At 35.7% G+C, this 17,104-nt stretch overlaps 2 long non-coding RNA genes and 1 pseudogene across 2 annotated transcripts; 2 read left to right on the forward strand and 1 right to left on the reverse strand.

Annotated features, from left to right (window-relative positions):
- LOC129437111 (protein NLRC3-like) overlaps positions 1-17,104 on the reverse strand; it is a 433,660-nt pseudogene that overhangs the window by 223,442 nt on the left and 193,114 nt on the right.
- On the forward strand, positions 1,409-2,709 carry LOC141361756 (uncharacterized). Its single transcript, XR_012367935.1, has 3 exons — positions 1,409-1,680; positions 1,986-2,138; positions 2,616-2,709. It is a non-coding gene; the product is annotated as an uncharacterized lncRNA (long non-coding RNA).
- Positions 3,299-4,815, forward strand: LOC129440673 (uncharacterized). The gene is made up of 2 exons (XR_012367925.1): positions 3,299-3,353; positions 3,464-4,815. It is a non-coding gene; the product is annotated as an uncharacterized lncRNA (long non-coding RNA).

A 17,104-nucleotide genomic window follows, 5' to 3' on the forward strand; every position in this document is an offset into this window, starting at 1 on the left:
CTCACCGAATGATTTGTGGACTTCTTCAACCCGTTTCACCAGCCCCATCATCATTGCCGTGTCTCGACTCAGCAGATTATTTGCATTTTGGCCGCTGATGACATATATTGGAAATGTATATGGCTTCTTTTTATAATTAGTGCTGGCTTGAAACATTCCTAAACAGTCCAACTGACCCCCTGGGCTGCACAGTGTAACATTTGAGGGCTTTAATTCCTTCTCTGGAATTAGTTTGGTAAAAGTCTCTTCACCCATTATGTTTGTGTCTGCACCCGTGTCAATTTTAAATTTCACCTGTGTTGTTCCAATTCCAAGCTCTATAGTCCATTGTTCCTCAGTTTTGTTTGTATTTGTGACTGCACCCAGGAAGTATGGTGTTTGTGAAACCGTCTCTGTCTCTGTCACTTCTCTGACTGATTTACTGTAACATTTCTTTTCCCAGTGACCCACCTTTTTACATTTGTTGCATGTAGAGTTCAAGGCTGGGCACCTTTCCGGTTCTCTGTGTCTCAATTTTCCACATTTTCCACATTTTGGGTCTCTATAATCACTTTCTCTCTTTTTAGGTTTCCACTTGGGCTTTCCTTTGCCTAGTCCTCTTCCGCGGATTTCCTGTACCGCTGCACGTGACTCACCCTGCTGGTGAACTTGGAGTGTGACCTCCTCAGACTGGCGAACAGTTGTAATGGTTTGGGTAAGTGTTAGATCAGCCATTAATTGCAATCTACGTGACAGGTCTTTGTCTAAAATGCCCACAACAATACGGTCACGGATGTGTTCGTCTCTATTGACACCGAAGTCACAATGTTCTGATAACTCGTACAGGGCTCTGATAAATATTTCAGCTTTCTCACCGGGTCTCTGTGATCTCTGGTGAAAACAGGCACGCTCGTGAATCACATTGCGTTTAGGATAGAAGTATGCGTCGTATTTTCCCAACACAACGTCGATATTCTTCTCATCCGCCTCCGTTTCAAAGGTGAAAGACTTAAAGATATTTTCAGCTTCAGGCCCCATGGCATAGATTAGCGAACTGACCTGAACTTCGCCGTCTTCTTTATTCAGTTTTGTGGCCAACCGAAATCGCTGGAAACGCTGTTTCCAGTCGGCCCATTCGTTTGGGCGATCAAAAGCGAAACTTTCCGGAGGATTAAACTTGGCCATCATTCGAAGAAGCAATGTGTCCGTCAAACGCTTCTGACACCATGTAAAGAATTCGAATGTCCACTTGAGTCTTTAACTCTACGAATACTTTTATTTTAATGCAACGTGCAGCTAACATACATGCAAGCAGTAAACATGAGACTTCCGTGTGCGTTCTACGTCAACACTCATAACGTGCATACGTCAGTAGAGACGTAGCAGAACGCCCTTAAAGGTATATGAGCACATTATGTGACAGGTCTGTATTATAAATGCACGATTGCAGTGCAGCGTTTGTATCCGCAAGTCTAGATATGCATGTTTTCTGTGATGCACACAATTAATTAATGTGATGGTAGCTGTTAAGACACTTACATTTAACATTCAAATGTTTTAAAAACCAAACGTGTTCAGGTTTTTATGTGTATTTGGTTTGTGAAGTGTAATTTTTTTTCCTCTCCCTCACAGATAACCATGGTTAATAAATGGTCAGACACGTCACTGGCTTTAAAATATAAAGCCCATTGATGCAAAAAGGTAAGGTGCTTAAAAGGACCTTGTAAGACTTCGTCACTAATGTTCTTTAAAGAGAAAATAAAAAGAAATCTGTGTTTTGTAGCTTTAATGATAATTCTTACTGTATGTATTTCATTTAGAATTTAGCATTAAAGACTGTAAAGTGTTTGAGGATTTAATTTAAATTCTGTATATTTCACACTATTTTTTTATTGAACATTGTGTTTTGAAAAATACATCACTAGTCAATTGCAACCTCAAGTTAATGTAGACTTTAAGGAACTTGTTTGTCTGAAAGTGGATATATAAACATTTTTTGTTTTAAGATGCTGCATGGAATGACAATGTGGTTTGGAACAGACTTGGTGAAGAACATGGAAACATCTCTTAATAAAATGGCCCCAAACATCATCAGGAGTGCAAAAGAAGGAAGTAAAAACATCTCTACGCCAATCTCATTGGAGAGGAAACCACAGAAGGTGCTTGTTGTTTGTCCAGTGTAAAGTAGCCTTATTTGCATTGTCAATGTAAAGGTTCTAGCACCTATAAATTGTATAAGTGAAAATATGAAAATAATGTTAGTATAAACTTTTTCCTTGCCATTGAAGAGTAAACTTGTTAATTAAGAGACGCTGGCTGAGAAAGAGTTAAAGTTTATCCACAAATTAAAATTGTCGTCACTTTCTTCAGCAGAACACAACAGAAGATATTTTGAGAAAGTATGGTAATCAAACAACAATGGTGCCCATTGACCTGCATTGGTTTTGTGTCCATTAAATTGCTAGCAGAGTTGTTCGGTTACATTCTTCAAAATCTTTTTTGTGTTAGTGTTCTGCTGAAGAAAGAAAGCTGTGAACGTTTGAAATAACGAGTGAGTGAATGAGTTTTCTTTTTTGAGTAAAATGTCCCTGTAATTGATATCTGTACCTAATGTACAATAATTTGTATCTTTGTAGGTCTGGTGAGGAATGCTGCACTTATGTTATTGCAAGCATTATTTCAAGAAAATCCCAGCTTTCTTTACTGTGTTAATAGTGTAAGTATAGTCTTCTGTAATTTAGTTAGCATTTGAGGCACTTTATTTAAAGTAACATTCAATGCAAATATAAAAATATTACTCTGTTTACCCTTAAATAGCATACAGCTCTACATCAATTATTATGAGTCTTGTTGGCTCGTGAGTGTCGCTTGCCTAGTTGTCATACTTTATTTGTGTTATTATGGGATAATTTTAAGTCTATTTGATGGCTTCTGTTAATTGGTAAAAAGCACTTAAAAGGTGAAATGTTTGTTTTACAGGAACCCAAAGGTCCCACACCAACCATAGTGTTCAACGGATCTCCTGATCTTCTCAAATCTGAAAGTATTAACTGTATAATGGACAATGTGAACTTAATATGTGGAAGACATTGACATCACAGGCTGTGGAATGACTGTGTCACAGGTCGGAGAAGCGGACCGCCCCTGTCGCGGATCACGCTCCTCCTAGTTCCACCTTGAGGAGGTCCCAAAGCACCCCAATGACCAGACAAACCAGAGGTAAGTAAAATATAAAAATAGAAACTTTATTTAAATTATTTAAAACTAAAGTGGGGAATGGGAAATGGAAATCTAAAAATCTCGCTTCTCGCCCTCACGGGGAGTATTACGGGCGGCCCCTGATGGCATCCACAAAGGTCCAAGACCCTCCTAAGGTGAGTACGGACGACAAGGACACAGCACACATCTTCAAGAAAGCTTTGTGTATTTCCGTTTCAAGAGGTTCTTACTTGACTGTTGAACAGTGTTTCTTCTTCCTCCACAGCTCCCAGCCGTAGCAGAACTACGTATTTCAGCACCCGAACGACTAACAACCCAGCCGGCATCTGCAGCGTATATCCAACGCGATCAAACTTCACTCTGACAAGTAACTTCCTATACACAACCACGCCGTCCTTTCGCCCGGACCAGCCCCGCACTCTTTCCGCCCGCTACCTAGCGGTCGCCGGATCAGCAGAGCCTGCGGACTCTTCGGAGGCTGGTCTTCGTTGTGCTGCCCAAGGCGGAAGTTGACTCGCCCGAAAATCGGCCCTTCCAGTAACTTCTACCTTCTCTCTTTATATCCTCCTCCATGGCGTGGCTCGCCCAACCATCGCTCGCCACGTCACTCACACAGCTGTGCCTTGTTTCAGCGAGTGCGGGGATTCCCGGGGAACCCGGAAGTGCCGGTGTCTGTACAAACCGGTCCGGGCGGAACCTCTTCACTCTCCTTTTGGTTCCGCCCCGCATAGTCACTCCGTGACAACTGTTTGCGTTTTTTTTCTCCTCAATGTTCAATACCCTTTTGCCATTAAGCACACAGTGACTTTAATTTATAAAATATATGCTTAAGTTTTAATACCTGTACAAAACAAATGTACAATCAACTTGTGTAAATTGTCATTCTATTTAATAGATTGTTCATGAATTGTCTTTAAATGCATTGTGATTTCGGTAACACTTTACAATAAAGTTCATTAGTTAACATTAGTTAATGTATTAACTAACTTGAACAAACCATAAGCAATACATTTGTTACAGTATTTATTCATCTTTGTTAATGTTAGTTAATAAAAATTTAAGCTTTAATTGCTTGTTCATGTTAGTTCAGAGTGCATTAACTAATGTTAACAAGATTTTAAAAAGTAATTGTTGAAATTAACATTAATAAAGGCTGTATAAGTGCAGTTCATTATTAGTTCATGTTAACTAATGTAGCTAACTAATGTTGACTTATGAACCTTATTGTAAAGTGTTACCGTGATTTCTTTTCATCATTTCAGACACATGTAAAAGTTACTAAAAATTTATACTGCATATACTGTACAGTATCTATGCGTAAGGGAAATAACTTAAACAAAATTTTTAATGTATAGTGTAATTAAGAGTTTAGCTGTTTAATACAGAGATGAAATTTATTTATATATATTATTTATATATAAACATATGTATGTTTATTAAAAAGTGAAAATGCTTAATGAAAATAATTAAATAACTAAATGGTTGAATGTAATGAGACATTTTAAATGTAAACTAAAGTTTTGCTGTCTAATACAGAATAAAGAGATGTGATTTTAAGTAATTTTTATAGATTTATATTTCTGTATAATACAATTAATAAATAGTAAACTTTTATAATTTTCTAGATCGGTTATAATTTCTTATCAATAATAAATTACTCATAATAATAAAGAACCTTTAATGGTTCTAAATAGAACCATCTAACTTTGATTCAAAGAACCATTTGGGGTTCTTTTTAATGAACCCATTAAAGTGGTTCTATATTGAACCATTTGGGGGTTCCATATATGAAGCGGGTGATAGAACCATTTCTGGTTCGATATAGAACCATTTTTTTTAAGAGTGTACAACAGACACACACAAAGTGTGGGGAAGATTCTTGCTAGAGAATGCTTTCCCGAATATTTTGCCAGGTCACCTTTTATACACAGCTTTACACTTAGGAGATCAAACATCAGGATTTGGTTAATCAGGATCTTGTGACCTGGGGCACCAATTGGGATTGTTAGCCATATCTCCTTAGGAAGACAGGAGTGCAGATTATGCTCGAAGTTCTTAACTCTGGTACACTTTATCTTAGAATAACAGAAATTTGACCTTATTACGCATCACACCATGACCTTTAAAATTAGGGATTTTTTATTTAATTCACCTTATTTTAACATTCAACAAACAGAGCACTTCTGTTCTGTAGCATCTCTGCAACAAAGTGATGTCATGCCGCACACTGTTGCTGTTTCTGTGTGGAGTCAAAAGGGTCTAAATCTGTGCCAGTGCATAACTACATGTTGACCCCATCTTTAAAACCTGAACTTTCAATTATTCAAATCTGTGAGTCTGACACCCTATATGTATTTGTTGCACATGTCATTATGCACAATTGATCAAACTTCGAAGGAAGTTATAAGAATCAACCTCATTGACTAATTCTAGCTATAAGATAGGCTACCCAAAAGACTCAATTAACAAGAAAAACAACATACTGATTAAGCAACATGTCTTATAAATTAGCCACAGAGAAGCTGGTCAGCAGTTTTTTCTCATATGCAATATTTGCAATAATTACATAATAATTACAGCAAAACACAACATAAATTCACAAAACTATATCACTATAGTTAGGATGTAATTGATTTGTATAATCAAAATACATTATTTTATTAAACTATAGACCAGTTCAAGAGATGTAAACAACACTGGTCCAGAAGCACTTCCTGTTTCCGTTTTTTAACACTAGATAAACGTTGGGATAAAATAAACCAACAGAACATATAAACCTGAATTAACTGAAGTTAAACAAACATCTTAAAGATAATAATATATGTAAAATAAAAAAAATAACTGTCACAAACTGTAACAGGAAGTGTTTTTGGACCAGTGTTGTTTACATCATTTGAACTGGTCTATATAATAAGTTGTATCCAGTTAGTTAACATATTGTGATGAGATGAGTGAAATAGCTATACATACTTTAATACTTTGTTTCTAGACTTCTATTAGGTTTTTCCGACGTGGGCACCATCTCTCTATCTCTCATCTCTACAATGTGTAATGTCATGATCCTGTGCAAATGCACGTTCTTGAGGTTCTGAGTGAGACGCGGAGCTGCGTACCGATGTAGATCAACTGAGTGGTCACATGGTGACAACAACGATCGACGCGTTGTTTAAATGAGCGGTAAAAGCTGGTCCCACAATCCGTTTTTGTTGTGGGTGCCCCGCACGCACGAGCGTGAAGCCTATGAATGAAAACACTTCATTATTCGCTTCTCGTCAGTTCACGTGCACCAGCGCAGCGCGTACAGAGGCTGTTTCCAGCTGTTGAATTATTTATATCTGATGCAGTAGTTCAGTTCAGATGATTGGTTTATCGATTCTGACATTATCATTAAACAAAGAGGACTGAGCACTCGGTTCTTGTGCTTTGAGTGTATTAAATGTAATGTGTCTTCAGAAGTAAAAAAAACTATTTTTTAAAAGTTAGATTAAGAGGAAGATGGTCTAGTTGTGCTCGTGTTTGTGTGAACATGAAGGATGTTTCTGCTGAAGATCTTCTAGTAAATCACAGTACAAAGGAGATAAAACAGCAGATTCAACTCATCATCTTGTTCATGTTTTCATTATGGAGACTTTTCAATTATTCTAGAAGGAGGCTGATGAATTGAATCAGGTGTTTTAAAATATTATGAAGGGAGGACACTGATCTACTAATAATATCATCAAAACATTCAAACAATCTATGTGTGTGAGGGAGTAAAATCAATATAAGATGTCTGTGATGTCCTCACTGAATGAAACACAGACCTGATTCAGTCCTGAAAATCACTGCATGAGATCAGAAACACCTCCAGAAATCACTGTCTGTTAACACAATTCACTTTATCATCCACAAATGCTGCTTAAAGCTTTATCATGCAAAGAAGAAGCCCAATGAAAACAAGATCCACAAATGCTCTTCTGTCTGATTTCAAATGGACTGAGACAAAACTGTTCTGTGATCAGACAAATCAAAGTTTGGAAACTAAAGAGGAGAGAGATCATCTGTATTGTTATCAGTGCTCACATCAAAAGCCTTCATCTCTGTTGGTATGGAGGAGGATTAGCGTCTAAATGAGCAGCTTTCACATCTGGAAAGACCTCATCAATACTGAAAGAGCAACATCTGCTTTCATCTGTCTTTGTCTATTTCAGTAAAACATTGATAAACTTCATACTGCATCTATTACAACAGCATGAGTTTATAGTAGAAGAGTCCTGAGCACAGTCCAGATCTGAAAACCATCTGACAAACATTTGAGGTGAAAAATACAACAAAGAAAACTCAGAACAGCTAGAATCCAGTATCAGACATGAATGGGACAACATTCCTCTCGTAAAAGTTCATCAACGCGTCTCCTCAGTTTCCAGATGTATACTGTTGTTAAAAGAAGAGGAGATAAACATGACCCTGTCACAACTTCATCACATCACATTTAAATTCACCTGATTTTATTCTTATAATGTTTTATTTCCTCAGATGAAACATTTGATTTGTTTTCTGTGTTCTGGGTTTATAAGATTTAAACAATTATTTATTTACATTTCAGTTTCTCAACTTTTCTGTAATCGATCACATAATCATCAAAAAGTCCTGCAGTCAGATCCTGAAGAACACAAAAGCAAAGACGTCCAATATTTGGATTCAGAGATAAATGAGCTTCAATGTTGTGCTGAACTTGAACACATTTCAGTTTAAGATGAAGTTAAAAACCCCAACAGTGTAGAAGAAGAGGAATCTTGTCAGTATTTACTTCAGTTTATTGTCCTATGAGATTTCTTGCTCCTCTTACACTGACTGATAAATCGCTCTTATAGGAAATGTGTAGACAGAAGCTGAGTTAGGATGAAGATTTACCTCCAACACTTCAAAGTCAGATTTAGATAAAGTCACAGATCAGATCCTGTACTGAATAATCAACTCATACGGTTAAGAGGAAGTGATGTCACTATTGTGTCTTCTTATTAACCATCAGATCAAACTGAAGATCAGACAGACATCTTTACCTTCTCTGTCCTAAAGTCCTGGATAAAAATTGAAAGAGAAAGTCAATCAGATATGAGATCATCATCAGTGTCAGATGAAGAGATAGAAAAACAAACTATTAGTGCTGTCAGTCATTGATAGAAATGAAATCTTCAACATAATAAACATGTCAACAATCTGTTGATCACATACACATGAGCTACAACAATACAAAAACACATTTCATCTATTTCCTCTGAATATTTGATGTCAATGTAAGAGATGAATGTATTGATATGTATGTAGTATAATATAATGACACACTGACAGTTTTATGAGTTCACACACAAACAGTAAGAAAATGAAGGTGATGCTTTATTTTAAAAGTCCTGGAGGTTGACAGTCGTGTAAATAAAGAGAAACAGCATCAATGTCAAAGCTCGACAGAGAGTTGTGTGAAGTGTCCATCAGATTTTAAGAGTTGATTTTCTCTTCTTTTTTCTAATCTTCATCTGTATCATTTATCATCTGTACTTTGTGTTTATCTGTTGTGTATATATTGTGTTTGTGTTGTTATTTCTGTCTGTATTCTGATGATTTGATAAATAATGCTTAAAACATGAAATAAAAACCAAGTTGTTATAAAAAGATGAACATCTAGTCAAGTGTGTATAACTATAGAGGTGTCGTCCTATCAAACAAACCCCATTAACAAACATCATATATAATGTGTAAGAAGAGTAAGATCACAGTATTAAATCCTGGAGTGAACAAACTCAACATCACAGTTAATAAACAGACTCAGACATTGGATTGAATTCTTATTGTGTTGATCTGACAAAGCATCAAGTGTTGTTCATGTACACTTCATATTTTCTGTTTGTTGGGCTTAAAGGATACACAGCCTATAACAGCAGCAGATCAATTTACATTTATTTCTAATATTTATATTCTAGGATTTAAATGAAACTGCATGAGTTTACTTTAAACATTTATTTAAATGAGCTCTACTCACCATACTGTCTGTAGTTTATAATGTGGATCATCTTTTAGTTTAGAGATCAGCTTCTTTCCTGAATCTGTGAGATTATTACAAGACAGATTCAGTTCTCTCAGGTGTGATGGGTTTGATGTCAGAGCTGAAGTCAGATCAACACAACCTTCATCCGTGATATCACACTTCCACAACCTGTAGAGAACAGAGACTTTATGTGAATGTTACAAAACTACAAAGTTTGTCCACAAATCTCTAACCTTCATCTCTTCATGTAATGTTCATATTTCAATCCCTCAGTAACTGAGACACTGTGTGTTTAAATGTCAAATAAATCCATCACACAGCTGACTATTAGTGTTAGATGTCCTAAACCACATGAACATTTCTTCATAAATCTGTATTGATTTCATGACTCACACTTGTAATTCTCATCAGGTATTTGATGTAAAAATCTTCCTCTATTACAGGAGGAATATCAGCTGGAGATAACATAACTCTGATCTTACATTTAAAGATGTTACAGTGTTTAAAGATCAATTTCACTCAATCTATAAAAACATTATTAATGTGTGTGTCAGTGTCAATGATGGATCAATGTTTTTAATCATCTTTATATAAACAACACAACGAGGAGAAAAACTCTTCATACACAATAATATCAGCAAAGATTTCATCAAAGAAACACCAAACTACATTTTCTGATATTTTAACAGAGGAGTTTTGCTGCATGTTGTGAAGGAAATTGAAATGAATCATAACTAATTATAACTAACATGTCTTTTCCTTACAGGTTTGAACATTTGTACTGTATGCTTTTGACAATAAAATGTGTTGAAATAGATGAAGTATATGTGGTTAAATGATTTCAATTTGACTTGTTAAAGTTGAGGTCATCAAGAAAGTTTAATTGGGTTTTGTCTGCATGATAACAGAGAGGAGTTTCTGAATTGCAGTTATGAAGAATAAATCATATTAGAGATAAATGATGTGACTTTGTCATGTCCTATATAAACTCTTGTATTCTTTCTGATGAGGAGGATTCGGCCGTGATTAAATCATATTCAAAGACATTGACTGGAGTCTGTCAGGTTGAATACATGATCTTATTTCCTCAAGTGTTTGTGTTCATAATAGACAAGATGTTGTGTGACTCTTGAGTGTTTTTCTTCTGTGGACACTCGGTGAGGATAAATGTCTTGTGTGTGTTGTCTATAGATGCATCGGTTATGTAACTTAAGTCAGTCAGGTGTGTAGGGGAAATCTAAACATCATTCATTTTAATTATAGGAGAATGACATTAAATTTGAATCTTTATCTCAGTTTTTATCTTCACAGGTTGTGTTGTGGTAAAACATTGCAATACTTTGATGATGTATCAATGTCTCATAATTATTCATGAGACTGCTGATATATCTGCTTACTGATCAGATCTCTCATTGACTTTATATATCCTTTACAGTTAAGTGTGTTTTCTTCATACAGTTTATGTTTAACTAAACCTCAGAACACGTGTGACTATCAGAGAGATGATCTTACTTCAGTATCTCCAGTTTACAGTCAGGATTCTTCAGTACATCAGAGATCAGCTTCACTCCTGAATATGTGAGATTATTATCAGACAGATTCAGTTCTCTCAGGTGTGATGGGTTTGATCTCAGAGCTGAAGTCAGAGCAACACAACCTTCATCTGTGATATCACAACAACACAACCTGTAGAGAACAGAGACACACAGTTTGTTCACACACAGATTAAATCTACAGTGAGTTGAATTTGTTTCTCTTCTGTCATCATTTAGTGTTTATGGACATTTTCATTTTAGTTTCATTTATGTGTGTTTGTGTTTTACTGAAACACATCAGTGAGATTTACAAGGAAATGAACTTCATCAGTTTATTTTTTATACAGTAATGAAATCAGATTTCTCTCATCAGACATCACAAAATTTTCACTTATGTTTTTATTTCTGAATGATTTTGTTTTTACTTTTTACTTTGTTTTGTTTTTCTCATCATAATTCAATTTTACAGTTTTTCTCAGTCGCTTTGGTACAATTCTCAGATCAGAATTGAAATTCTCAAAACTGCTTGTTCAATTCTCACATCATTGTGTCACTTGTGCACATCAAAAAAGCAGTTTCTCATTTCTTTGAACAAGTTGCAAATGCTTTGGTACATCCATGCAAATGATTATGTACAATTCTCTGCTTTTTCCTTCATTATCAGTTGCTTATGTCATGTTGATCAAAATGTATTATAATGGGTATCTGTTGAATAGTCTCACTCCACACAACATTTAGGCATTAGTTCATAGTATAAGTCTTTACTTGCAAAATGGTTGAACAAGTTCTCATAATACAGGGTTTGGTCAAACATATTTCTATACATTCCCATTAGACGGTTTTTCTAAATCTGTCTTGAATTGGTAAAATGCTCCTAGGTGAATCTTGACTTTCTCTAACAGACAGAAACGTCCCCAGCAAGCAAAAACCGAGACGTTGTAATGACTGCTAACTATTGACCCAATATAGTCCGGCTATGAGTAACCCACTTCTACCCTAAATAACCTTGAATTTGGTTACATGTCATTTTTGCCAAAATAACTTGAAGATGTATGATATTCCAACATGTAAGCAAAGTGTGTTCAAGGTGTTTGCTTTCATTTCTTTTACATGTTCTAAATGTATATGCATCATCTATTCTTAGGCTATGGTTAGACATCTTTTAGACATCTATCATGTTCACATTTCTACTTTTGTTTTTTTTCTCTTTATGCTATGCAGTGCTTACAGTGCTGTCTTTATCTTTCTTTATGGCAATGACATGGTCTTTCAACAAATTACAGTACAAACAGTAAAAGCGTAAATGTAAATTTTGTCAAGTCTCTTGCAATCAAACTCACACATAACTTATACTAAGTGTAACTTACAATTTACAATACTTGTCGTCAAAACTTTAGCGATAGTTTACATCAGAAAATCACTTCAGAGTAAACTGTTATATTGACAACGTGCCTAACAATTTGACTGTCTTATCCGTACACAATGACACAATGACTTGTTATTCTGATGGCACTGACATGTTCATTGACACCGATATTTAATTTTGAGAGATAAACTAAGGATTTTGAGCAAGAAAGTGGCTTTTGCAGGTTATCCATGGTGTTTTGCTATTTGTACGAATTGTTTTGAGAAATGCACTTACTGTTTTGCAAATTGTGAGTATGATTCGAGAAATGTACCAAAGCGACTGAGAAAAACTGTAATGTTTTATGTTTGTGACTTTCAGTAAGAGTTAAAGTGTTGTGATGAATGTTGAATAAAATCAGCTTCAGCTATCAAATACATTACTGAAATTAAATTAAAATTCAACATTTAAAGTAGACCAAAACTTTTTATAAATGTTGTCTTCAAATTTTGAACAATACTTGTCTGAGGACATCTGTAAGGAAGCCAACCAGTTGGAGTAGAAACAGGAAATGACGTGCTGTACTAAAAAGTTAATGCAGGATCCAAATGGTGTTTTATTTAAAGGTGCAAAAATATGTACAGTGTATGAGAAAACAAAAATAAATAAAAACTGTACAAAAACGAAAACAAAGAGCAACAATGTGCTATTTTGGCTAAACCAAATGGCCCAAGTTTGCAACACTGCTTAGTTGTAGCTTCACAATGAGTTCACAATAAAAACTGAATGCATTTTAGCAAGCAAGCAAGCCTATTTATAGGCTGAGGCCCCGTCTACAGGGCAAACCATCTTATCATGGAAAAAATTAAAAGTTTGTATCAGTCATATTAAATAATATAACAATCAACATAACAAGATGTAAACTTCTAAACAGCAAGTAAAAAACTACCATTAACAGAAACAGAGTTAAACACCAAATTAAATGTCAGAATCAAGTGTTTCTAAATTCTCCCCTTCTGGTCACCCAAAATGGTAGCTTCCACAGGAAGTGATGTGGCTGTTTGCTTTAAAACTTTTACCCAGACTATGGGTTTGGAATCAGGAATGTAGTGAGACAATTAAACAAAGAAATGTAGCTTTTAAGAAACTAAGAAGCTCTTTAACACCTGAATCTAGTGATGGGAGAAACAAAGCTTTTAGAAGCTTCGAATCAATTGAACCAATTGCTTCGAAAATTTATTCATTTTTTCGAAGCAGTTCGAAACACCACACATGCTGGCGACCCCTGCTGGTCAAAATAGTGTAAAAGCAGATATGTCCAAACATTTTACACTTCTTTTTACAAAATAATAGCAAGACTTTTATTAAAATATGTTTAAAAAATTATTTAACTTAAGTAAGACATAAATAAAAGTGTATTATGTGTTTTTAGATTTATTTAGGGCAAACAAATCATTAAAACAAACTACCCTTTAAATTATGCAAATTTTTGTCATTAAATCTGTCTATAAACAAAAAGTAGACAAAATGGTAGTGTTATTAGTCAGAAGGATAAATGTTTTATGAACTTGCATAATACAACTGACCCGAGTTCACCTAAACATATTAGACACTGGTCATGTGATCAATTCAATTCAATTCAATTTTATTTATATAGCGCTTTTCACAATACTCAATTGTTTCAAAGCAGCTTTACATTAATAGAAGCAGTAAAAGCACAGAAAAACGACAGAAAGCATAACATAATACACAATAGCATAAGCAGTCAAATTTGCTGCGGCTATGACGCAACATTATGAGCGAGCATATTACTAATGTAACGTCTAGATGAAGAAGCTAAGTTAAGCCAAAGCAGGCTACCTCCCCGGGGTAAAAAAACCCCTAGGAGAAAAAAAACAAAAACCCTGGGTTGTTTAGCCGAGGAAATAAAAATAAAAGTCCTAGGAGGGAAAAACCCTTGGGAGATATACATGTATATACACACATATAAACGGATAAGGAGCTTAAAGGGCGTTTTGCAGGTAAAATTTTTCACCGAATTTGTGCAATTTGCTTGTTGATAATAAACATTTAAACCAGTGCCGGTCCTAGATGCTGGGGGGCCCTAAGCAAAGCTTTGTGAGGGGCCCTCTGTCAGTGCATTCAGACCCTGATAGCACACATACATCTCGGAGACGTCTATTTGATGTCTGCGTTTACATCTGCAAGATGTCTTATTTAGATTGTTTTCTCATCTGCAATACGTCTGTGAGACGTCTCCTAAAAGATGTCATATAGACATATTGAAGATGTCTGCAAGACGTTTTTGATTTAGAATGTATTTAAAGCAGCTCTTTTCCTTTATAAGATGTTTTTACACACAAGATGTATTCCAGATCTCCAGATCTTTACCAGACATCTTACAGACGTACCTGTGCTATCTAGGTAAAACCCAGTCAATGTTGCTGTTAGTTAGTTGTTAACTAACCACATAGTGTATTATCTTATAGCTGTATATTATTCCCATATGCATATTACTTTGAAACCCTGACTGATAAACTTGCTGATTATAACATGAAACATGTATTTGCTGATAAGTTGTTTTGATTTAAAATGTGTTGTGAGAAGCACTAAAAAATTAACCTGATCTAAATGAATGTAATGAATCAAAATAAATTAAATATTAATACATACTGTTAATACACAGGGGTTAAATTGGGATTTGTTATGTGGGGGGGGCTCTGTGGGGAGGGGTACTTCGAGGGGTAACATGTTCAATACTGATGACAGCAAAGCCACTGGTGTGTTTCAATGACATTCTGGACCTCTGATAGGATTTGATAAGTTTCAGCTTTAGAGCATTTCACCCGTAGAAACATTAATCTTTATTGAAAGTGTGTCATATTTGTAGTCGAAATGTAACATACATTTAGAGTTTGGTGCCTATTTTACAGAGAAAATGAGTGTGTGTAGTCTCATTCCCTCAACAAAGACATTGCACTTCCTGCTTACAATGATGCAAAATGATGATTTTTTGCATCATTGAAAGAAGGAAGTGCAACACTGAAATCTGTATTTCTCCTGTCTCAGCGGCAACTGAGGAAATGATGCATGACCATTCAAAAACATGACTGGAGTTCTAACTATACACAGCTTAATGCAAATGGGTGAAGTGTCCCTTTAAAGCTGTCACAGAGGTTGACCCCAAATATTTAAAAAATAGTGTCTGATTTTAAATATTGCAAATCTATGAGTTTGACACCCTATATCCATTTGTTGCACATGTCATTATGCACAATTGATCAAACTTTAAAGGAAGTTAAAAGAATCAATCTCCTTGAATAATTCTAGGCATAAGATGCTCAAAAAGACTCAATTAACAAGATAAGGTACAACACACAGTACTGTATCAGCAACATGTCTTATAAATTAACCAGATTCTCTATGCTGGTCAGCAGCTAAAACAATCATATATTTAGGTTTGATTTGTGTAATCAAAATACATTGTTTTATTAAACTATACAATGAGTTATATCCAGTGATATCCAGTTAACATACTGTAATTAAACGAGGGACATATACTTTAATCCTATACAAATTTCAAGTCTTCTAATAAGTTTTCTCGAGGTGGGCACAATTCTTACCTCTCTCTCTCTCTCTCTCTCTCTCTCTCTCCCTCACTCTCTCCCTCTCTCTCTCTCTCTCATGATGTCAAATTATCCTGCGCGAGAGCGCGTTCTTGAAGTTCAAAGGGAAAAGCGCGTGTTTTCGCGGCAATTGCGTCACCCAATTCGCGTCATTTGCATCGCCCCATGCTAGGACGCGTATGGATGCGTCTTTGCATTGACTTTGTATGTAATCTGCTCGCGCAAATCCTTTGTCTTGTTCCCTTGCTTCACGTTTTTTCCCCTTTATTCTGCCCCAGACGGATAGCTTTGTTTTAAATCAATGGTGGGCATATAATATGCGCATCGTTACCAAATCACCCTTCTGCGTCATGCACGCAGCCGTTTCTAAATTTGAAGGCTGCAGCCTCCGGATGTCGCATATGCGCGCTGCATACGTCATCAAGCCTGATTTATTTAAGTTAAATAAGCATTTCATTTGCAAGTCATAAACATAATATAACAATTAACCATTAACTAAGAATAATAGTCAACATTATAATTGTTAATATTCTGAAATACGTTTTTATGACGCATATGCAGCCTACAGATGTGACCTCTAAAGGCTGCAGCCTTCGGATTGAGAAACTGCCTGCATGTTGTCCGAGTATATCACTGATTTAAGAAATCATCAAGTATTTTTAAAAACCTGCATAAATTCGAAAGTTTGCAAATTATTTAAATTATAGCATCTTGTTTTCATTAAACATAATAATAATTTTTCTTTGATATAATGGTTTTAAATAATTCTGAAATCAAGGGGGCCCTCTAGTGGTGCGGGGCCCTATGCAAATTGCGTAGTTTGCGTATAGGAAAGACCGGCACTGATTTAAACTGTTATCCATTGTATTTTATGTTGTTGGGTATCACAAAACCTGAAAAAGTATGAAAAAGTACAGCGATTTGCAATGATTCTGCTTTCCCCCACAACGCACTGTATGACGTCACGCTGGGGAGAGAATTGACCAAAGCCGCCTTGAGAGCATTGAGAATGACTATAGAAAGACGAGTAAAGTACAGTTCTGATAGCGCAGTTTATAGATAGATAGATAGATAGATAGATAGATAGATAGATAGATAGATAGATAGATAGATAGATAGATAGACAGACAGATAGACAGACAGATAGATAGACAGACAGATGTATAGGCTAGTATAGAGAGATAGGCAGACAGCCAGATAGCATAACGTTAGCATATCTTCGTGTAGAAAGTAAACAAACAATTAACATACTCGTGCATGCTGGCTTGAGGGGGTCCATGATCCTGCCTGAAATGGGTGTAACTTTATGCGATCTTCAGCACAAACGGTTTTGGCAGCATGTCTCTAATCCTGGAAGGTGAGTGAAGCACGTCACGTC

Source organism: Misgurnus anguillicaudatus, chromosome 24, assembly GCF_027580225.2.
Source record: "Misgurnus anguillicaudatus chromosome 24, ASM2758022v2, whole genome shotgun sequence".
In the NCBI taxonomy this organism is placed as follows: Eukaryota; Metazoa; Chordata; class Actinopteri; order Cypriniformes; family Cobitidae; genus Misgurnus; species Misgurnus anguillicaudatus.